The sequence below is a fragment of the Chiloscyllium punctatum genome, chromosome 11 (genome assembly GCF_047496795.1).
Source record: "Chiloscyllium punctatum isolate Juve2018m chromosome 11, sChiPun1.3, whole genome shotgun sequence".
NCBI lineage: Eukaryota > Metazoa > Chordata > Chondrichthyes > Orectolobiformes > Hemiscylliidae > Chiloscyllium > Chiloscyllium punctatum.
The window spans coordinates 4,278,865-4,288,552 of record NC_092749.1 but is presented as its reverse complement, the minus strand read 5'-3'; positions in this window follow the sequence as shown (position 1 = coordinate 4,288,552).

The window sequence follows — 9,688 nt, the reverse complement described above, 5'->3', positions numbered from 1 at the left end:
TTTCAAAAGCATGCAACAAGGTGGTGGGGAGACCACATATGGAGTACTGTGAGCAGTTTTGGTGCCAAATTTAAGTGAATGATATCATTTCATTGGAGGCGGGTCAGAGAAGTTTCACTGGGATGATCTCTAGGATGGAGAGATTGTCTTATGAGCAAACGCTAAACAGGTTGGGACTCCATTCACTGGAGTTTAGGGGAATGAGAGGTGATCACATTGAGACCCACAGGATTCCTAAGGAGTGTGACAGGGTCAATGCTGAGAGGGTGTTTCTCCTCAAGGGAGAGTCTAGGACCAGAGGGGTTTTAAAAAAATTCACTCACAGGATGAGGGTGTGGCTGGCTGGGCCAGCATTTATTGCTCATCCCAGATGATGCTTCAGAGTTAACCAGAGAGCTGCAGGTCTGGAGTCACATGTGGGCCAGCCCAGTTTCCATCCCTATTGGGCATTAGTGAACCGGATGGGTTTTATGACAATCGGCAGTGGTTTCAATTGAAAGCTATGCCCCTTGTGCTAGCCATCACCATCTGAGGCAAAGGACTCTCACTGTCCACCCTACCTAACCCTCTGATTATCTTATACGTCTCGATTAAGTCACTTCTCAACCTTCTTCTCTCCAATGAAAATAGCCATAAGTCCCTCAGCCTTTCCTCATAAGATCTTCCCTCCATACCAGGCAACATCCTGATAAATCTCCTCTGAGCCCTTTCCAAAGCTTACACATCCTTCCTATAATTGATTAGCACAACAGTCACAAACATCTACTGCCCCCCACCCCATCCGACGCTCAATAGCAGCAGTGTGTACTACCTATAAGCTGCACTGCAGAAATTCGCCAAAGATCCTTAGACAGCTCCAAACCCATGACCACTTCCACCTGGAAGGACAAGGGCAGCAGATACATGGGAACACAATCCCCTGCAAGTTCCCACCAAGCCACTCACCATCCTGACCCGGAAATACGTCGCCGTTCCTTCACATGCTGCTGGGTCAAAATCCTGGAATTCCCTCCCTAAGAGCATTGTGGGTCAACCCACAGCACATGGACTGTAGTGGTTCAAGAAGGCAGCTCACCCCCACCTTCTCAAGAGGCAACTAGGGACGGGGCAATAAATGCTGGGCCCAGCCAGTGACACCCACATGCTGTGAATGAATACAAATATTGCTTTGCTTGGAATCAGTATTGTCTCTGTGACAATCACTGTTCCTTGGCCCAGTAATTCCCTCGACATTAATCTCAGACACCATTCTCCCTAATAGAGTCATACAGGATGGAAACAGGCCTTTCAGCCCATCTCGTCCATGCCAACCTGATTTCCTAAACCAAGCCATACCCATTTGTCAGTGCTTGAACATATCCCTCTAAATCTTTCCAATTTATGTACCTGTCCAAATGTCTATTAAATGTTGTAATTGTACCCATCTCCACCACTTCTTCTGGCAGCCTCATTCCATACCGCCCTCTGTGTGAAAACGTTGCCCCTTAGGTTCCTTTTATATCATTCCCCTCTCACCCTAAACCTATGTCCTATAGTTCTGGACTCCCATCCCCTGGGGAAAAGACCTATCTACACCTTTTATGTTTTTAAAAACCTCTACAAGGTCACCTCTCAATCTCCGACGCTCCGGGGAAAATAGTCGCAGCTTATTCAGCTCCTCCCTGTAGCTCAAACCCTGTATTCCCAGCAACATCTTCAGAAATCTTTTTTGCACCCTTTCCAATTTAATAACATCCTTCATAAAACAGGGCAGCTAGAATTGCATGCAGTACTCCAAATGTGGTCTCACCAATGTCTTCACATTGTTTACTAATGACTTGGATGCTGGCATAGAAAGTCAATTATCCAAATTCGCTGATGACACAAAATTAGCCAGCAGCATAAATGATACCATAAACCGACAAATGGATATTGATAGACTCAGGGAATGGGCATAACTGTGACAGATGGAGTTCAATGTCAGTAAGTGTGAGGTTATCCATTTTGGAGTGATAAAGGAGAGATCAGGGGACTTCCTCGATGACATGAAGTTCTACAGAGTGTGTTTCCAAATAGACTTGGGGATTCAGGTGTGTAGATCTTTAAAATGTCATAATCAGGCGTAGAAAATAATCAAGAAGGCTAATGGAATGCAGGTCTTTATATCTCAAGGTCTGGAGTACAAGGATGCAGAAGTTACACTGTAACTATGCAAAACCCTGGGTAGACCCCACTTGGAGCACCATGAGCAGATATGTGCACCACACCTTTGGAAGAAAAGATTGACCTTGGAGGGAGTACACTGCAGGTTTACAAGAATGAGACCTGCACTTCAGGGGTTATGAGGAGAAATTGGACAAATTAGACCTATTTTCACTAGAATTTGGAAGGTAAGGGCTGATATTGAACTGAATTTATTGTTGCAGGTACCGAGTCACAGTGAAAAGCTTTGTCTTGCATGCAGCACAGGCAGATCACTGAGTTAAGTCGCATAGATAAGTAAATAATAGGTAAAAAGCGGCAAAAACAAAAACACAGTTACAGGCGAATGTTAAGAGTTTGTGAGTCCATTCAGTATTCTAACAACAGTAGGGTATAAACTGTTTTGAAACCGGCTGGTGCATGTGTTCAGGCTTCTGTACCTTCTCCCCGATGGTAGAGGTTGTAGAAAAACATTGCCAGGGTGGGAATGATCTTTGAGAATGCTGGCGGCCTTTCCTTGACAGCGGGCCTGGTAGATGGATTCTATAGATGGGAGGTTGGCCTTTGTGATTGTCCGGGCCGAGTTCACCACTCTCTGTAACCGGCTCCGATCTTGAATGGTACAGTTACTATACCAGGTAGTGATACATCCAGACAGAATGCTCTCGATGGCGCACCTATAAAGTTGTCAAGATATTAGCAGGAAAAGACAGGCTACATAAAGATAAACCATTTCCACTGGTTACCGATTCTAGACCTAAGGGCATAGTCTGAGAATTAGGGCCGGAATGTTCCGGAAAGATGTCAGGAAGTACTTTTACACACAAAGGGTGGGAGAAGTTTGGAACTCTCTTCCACAGAGGGCAAGGGATGCTGGATCAGTTGCTAATTTTGAAATCTGAGAGAGATCATCTTTTGTTAATAAAGGTATTAAGGGATGTGGAACAAAGGAAGGGATATGGTGTTAGGCCACAAATTAGCCATGACCTCATTGAACAGAATCCCTACAGTGTGGAAACAGGCTCTTTGGGCCAACAAGTCCATACTGACCCTCCAAAGGGTAACCCACTCAGACCCATTTCCCTCCATTTAACCCCTGACTAATACACCTAACCTATATATCCCTGAACACTACGGGCAATTTAGCATGGCCAATTCACCTGACCTGCACATCTTTGGACTGTGGGAGGAAACTGGAGCACCCGGAGGAAATTCACACAGACACGGGGAGAATGTGTAAACCCCACACAGTCACCTGAGGCTGGAATTGAACCTGGGTCCCTGGTGCTGTTAGGTAGCAATGCTAACCACAGATCCAACGTGCTGCCAGTAGAGCAGGTTTGAGGGGCTGAATGTCCTACCCCTGTTTCTATGTTCCTGTGACAGCTGAATCAGTTTGGTTGCAAGTATGATGCCTCCCATCTCGCCCCTGTGGTTTGGGGAAACATACCTCACCCTCTTTAGGATGGCACAGTGGCTCAGTGGTTAGCAGTGCTGTCTCACAGCACCAGGCTCCTGGGTTCAATTCCAGCCTCAAGGGGGCTGTCTGTGTGGAGTTTGCACGTTCTTCCCATGTCTGTGTGGGTTTGCTCTGGTTGCTATGCCCAGTCCAAAATGTGCAGGTCAGGTGAATTAGCCTTGGGAAAGGGGAGGGGGCTGGGTGGGATGCTGTTCAGAGGGTCAGTGCAGGCATGATGGGCTGAATGACCTCTTTCTGTACTGGAGGGGGTTCTATGATTCTTACAGGTTAATTCTGAGCCTGAATACAAGGGGCTGATGTCATTTAGATTGATCACATTCCATGCTGTTTCGAGAGTAACTGATTTAATCTCTAACACATGCAGCAAACTGGATGTGGTCCAGGCTGCTTCCTGTTGCTACGTTGATATCTTCGGGTCTGAGCAGGGATGTTCCCTCTGGTGACTGAGTACAGCTTGATCTCAGTCTTCCAGGAAATGGACCAGTGACAACAGCGACATCATCATTTCAGAGAATCATCAGGAGGGGGAGGAGCCCTGTCCTGCTATTGAACAGGAGGGTGGCTGATCATCTGCCCTGATTCCACTAAGCCCATGCTGTCTCTGTATTCCCATGATGATAGGTTCTTCATTCATAAAGGGGTCAAGGGTTACGGCAGGAAGGCAAGAGAACAGGGTTGAGGAACATGTCGGCTACAGTTGAATAGTGGAGCAGACTTGATGGGCCAAATGGCCTAACGTTGCTCAGAAATCTAAAATCCTATACCATTAGTCTCCTGAAATGTATAGATTTCAAAGAACAGAGAATATTACAGCACAAGAACAGGCCCTTCGGCCCTCCAAGCCTGCACTGATCCAGATCCTCTGTCTAAACCTGTCACCTATTTTCTAAGGATCTGTGTCCCTCTGCTCCCTGCCCATTCATGTATCTGTCTAGATACATCTTAAATCATGCTATAGTGCCCGCTTCTGCCACCTCCACTGCCAACACGTTCCAGGCTCCCACCACCCTCTGCGTAAAGATCTTTCCATGCATATTTCCTCTAAACCTTTCCCCTCTCACTTTGAACTCCTGACCCCTAGTAATTGAGTCCCCCACTCTGGGAAATAGCTTCTTGTTATCCATCCTGCCTATACCTCTCATGACTTTGTAGGCCTCAATCAGGTCCCCCCTCAACCTCTGTCTTTCTAATGAAAATAATCCTAATCTACTCAACCTCTCCTCATAGCTAGCGCCCTCCATACCAGGCAACAGCCTGATGAACCTCCTCTGCACCCTCTCCAAAAATCCACATCCTGTTGGTAATGTGGTGATCAGAACTGTACACATTCTTCCAAATGTGGCCGAACCAAAGTCTCATGCAACTGTAACGTGACCTGCCAATTCTTGTACTCAATACCTGGTCCGATGAAGGAAAGCACACCGTACGCCTTCTTGACCACTCTATCGACCTGTGTTGCCACCTTCAGGGTACAATTGACCTGAGCGCCCAGGTTTATCTATATATCAATTTGCCCCAGGTCTTTTCCCTTTTCTGTATAGTTAGCTCTAGAATTGAATGTTCAAAAATGCATCACCTCGCATTTGCCCAGATTGAACTCCATCTGCCATTTCTCTGCCCAACTCTCCAATTTATCGATATTCTGCTGCATTCTCTGACAGACCCCTTCACTATCTGCTACTTCCCCAATCTTAATGTCATCTGCAAACTTGCTAATCAGACTACCTATACCTTTCTCCAGATCATTTATATATATTACAAATAACAGTGGTCCCAGCACGGGTCCCTGTGGAACACCACTGGTCACAGGTCTCCATTTTGAGAAACTCCCTTCCACTACTACTCTCTGTCTCCTGTTGCCCAGCCCATTCTCCATCCATCTAGCTAGAACACCCTGGACCCCACCGGCTTCACCTTCGCTATCAGCCTATCAACATCTTACTGAAGTCCATTTATATGACATCTCCAGCCCTTCCCTCATCAATCAACTTTGTCACTTCCTCAAAGAATTCTATAAAGTTGATAAGACATTACCTTCCTGCACAAGACCATGCTGCCTATCACTGATAATCCTTTGTTTTCCAAATGGGAATAGATCCTACCCCTCAGTATCTTTTCCAGCAGCTTCCCTACAATTGACATCAGGCTTGCCTGTCTGTAATCACCTGGATTATCCCAGCCTTTTAAAGCCCCATCTATTTCCTCTCCCACTTCCCTCAGTAACCTGGGATAGATCCCATCCAGACCTGGGGACCTCCACCTCATTGCCATTTGGAATACCCAACACTTCTCCCCCTTTATGCCATCTTGACCTAGAGTAATCAAACATCTATCCCTAACCTCAAGCTCATGTCCCTCTCCTCGGTGAATACCAATGCAAAGTACTCATTATGAATCTCACCCATTTTCTCTGATTCCACACATAACTTTCCTCCTTTGTCCTTGAGTGGGCCAACCCTTTCTCTAGTTACCCTCTTGCTCCTTATATATGAATAAAAGGCTTTGGGATTTTCCTTAACCCTGCTTGCGAAAGATATTTCATGACCCCTTTAGGCCCTCTTAATTCCTTGTTTCAGATTGGTCCTACATTCCCAATATTCTTCCAAAGGTTTGTCCTGAAGAAGGGCTTATGCCCGAAACGTCGATTCTCCTGCTCCTTGGATGCTGCCTGCCCTGCTGCGTTTTTCCAGCAACACATTTTTCAGGTCTGTTTTCAGTCGCCTAGACTATATGCATGCTTCCTTTTCCCTCTTAGCTCATCTCACAATTTCACCTGTCATCCAAGGTTCCCTAATTTTGCCCTTTCTATCCCTAATTTTCCCAGAAATACGTCTATCCTGCACTCTAATCAACCTCTCATTAAAAGCCTCTCACATATCAAATGTGGATTTACCTTCAAACAGCTGCTCCCAATCTAAATTCCCCATCTCCTGGCCAATTTTTCGATAGTTGGTCTACCCCAAATTTAGCACACTTCCTTTCAGACCACTCTCATCTTTGTCCATGAGTATTCTAAAACTTAGGAATTGTGATCACTATTCCCAAAGCATTCTCCTACTGAAACTTCAACCACCTGGCCGGGCTCATTCCCCAACACCAGGTCCAGTATGGCCCCATCAATGTTGGGAAAATTAAAATCTCCTATCACCACCACCCTGTTGCTCCTACATCTTTCCAATAACTTGTTTACATATTTGTACCCCTACCTCACACTCGCTGTTGGGAGCCCTGCAGTACACCCCAACATTGTTACTGCACCCTTCCTATTCCTGAGCTCTACCCACAATGCTTCACTGTTTGTGTCCGCCATAGTGCCCTCTTTCAGCACAGCTGTGATATCCTCTCTGACCAGTAATGCAACTCCTCCACCCCTTTTACCTCCCTCTCTATTCCTCCTGAAGCATTGATATCCTGGGATATTTAGTCCCCAGTCATGCCCTTCCCTGAACCAAGTCTCAGTAATAGCAATAACATCATACTCCCAGGTACTAATCCAAGCCCTAATTTAGCTGCCTTACCTTCTACACTTCTCACATTAAAATAAGTGCACCTCAGACCACCAGTCCCTTTGTGTTCATCATCTGCCCTCTGCCTACTCATCCCTTTGAACAGTCATACTCCTCAATATTCTGCCTTTCTGTGTCTTATGTCTGAAGTGAATAACCTCACAGTTCTTAACATGGTATTCTATTTAGCTCATACACTTAACCCACTCAAAGTTCTCCTGAAGCTCCTCTTCATCTCCTCACAACTTCAATCCCCTCCCTGTTTACTGTCTTCTGTAAATTTAGAAACACTACGATAGGAATTGACATCCAAATCATTGATTCAGATTGTGAAGTGCTGTGACCTCCTGCTTGCTCACTACCTCACATCCTGAGAATAATCCTAGTCTCTGTTAATTAATTCGCAATGCTAGCTGGTACATGAATCCCGGTCCCATGTGCTTTCATTTTATTTACTAACCTCTTAGTTTGAGACCTTATCAAAAGCCATCTGAAAATCCAAATGCCCCACATTCACTAGTTCTGCTTTCTCTATGATACAAGTAACATCCTTAATAACACCCGAGCAAATTTGTTAAGCATAATTTACTTTTTGTAAATCCACGTTGACTGATCAATTGTTTTAAATACCCAGTTATCACATCTTTTATCACATCTACCATTTTCCTGCTGAAGACATCAAGCTAACAGGTCTGTACTATTCCATTCTCTCTCGCCCTCACTCTTTAAATAGCGCAGTTACGTATTTCTTTCCGATCTGCAGAGACTACTCCAAGATTTTGAATTTTGAAATATGATCCAATGTATCCACCATCTCCAAATTCCCCACCTTCAACACTCTGATTTCCATGGCATCTAGTCTTTGGGAATTTAACAACCTTCAATCCAGTTAATGTTTTGAGTACCATCTCCATACTTATTGATATTAATTTTATGAAGGAGGAAGTGAGGACTGCAGATGCTGGAGATCAGGGTCAAACGTGTGGTGCTGGAAAAGCACAGCAGGTCAGGCAGCATCCGAGGAGCAGAAGATAAACTCTTCATGAGGAATGTGATGAAGAGCTTATGCTTGAAATGTCGACTCTCCTACTCCTCGGATACTGCCTGACCAGCCACGCTTTTTATCTCAATTTTATGAATCCTAATTTATTTTGGTTCCTAATTTTCATAAGATCCTTTGTTCTCCAGTATTTCTGGGAGATTTTACGTATCTTCCCCATAACTCCTGATTCCCCTGTTGATTAAAAATCTTTCTCTCTCAGCCTTGAATATACTGAATGACCCAGTCTTGACAGCCCTCCACTGTAAAGAATTTTACAGACTGATGGCCCTCTGAGGTGTACTGCAGAGGTGAACTCATCAGGCAATGAGATGCCAGCGAAGGAGGACATGGAGCTATTTTCCTGCAGCAAGGATAACGGGATGATTGCATCCAGAGTGTTGTCACAAACTAAATCGTGTTTCTGGGAGAACGTTTGTCTCTTCGGGAATGTGTAGCAACCAGACAAACAGCCAACAACAACTCACAGACAAACCAGTAAAAGACCTGATCATAAAGATTATGTAGGCTACACAAATGCAGGGTAGGTGGAAATGGGACAGAGAGGATAAAAAAACAGTTTCTGTTAAAGAGTAATGTTAAACTTTACCCAGCATGTATATTGGATAATGAAAACCAAATACATAATCTGAAATGAAAAAAAGAGAATGCTGGTGAGACTCAACAGGTCTGGCAGCATCTGTGGAGAGAAAAACAGAATTAACATTTTGAGCCAGTGACCCTTCCTCAGAAGCTGCTGGAAAATAGTGATCCTTTTGCTGCAATGCAAGCTGGGGAAGGGGGGTGCCCGGGGGGACATAATACCTCATTTTGCACTTGGGCAATAGGAGCAAGAGGAGGCCATTCAGCCCCTCAGACCTATTCCACTTTTCAATGAGATCATGGCTGATCTGTGGCCCAAGTCTATATCCCTAATAACTTTGTTCAACAAAAAATTATCTCGCTCAGATTTAAAATTAACTACTGACCCAGCAACCACTGCCCTTTTGGAAGAGAATTCCAAACCTCTCCCACCCGTTGTGTGTGGAAATGCTTCCTGACATCTCTCCCGAATGGTCTGGCCCTAATTCTCGGACTATGCCTCTAGTTCAGGAATCCTTGACCAGTGGAAATAATTTGTCTCTATCTACCCTATCTTTTCCTGCTGATATCTTGACAACTTTGTTAATATCAAGACTTAACCTTTTCAGTTATAGTGAAAGCAACTAATTTATACAATATTCCCTCATAACGTTATGGCATTTAGATCTCAATATTGAGACCCACAAATGGATGACCTCTGTCCTCTATTTTACTTACGTCCTACATCATCCCTGGCTGGGTCTTGTTTCTATCTTGTTCGCTTTGCCCTAGCAGGGTGGACCTATTTTCCCACTGATCATTTACACCTATTTTAGATCTCTATTCCTCCTTTACCAGCATCATTATTACCTTTGTCTTTTACTTTGTGCACCTTCATTA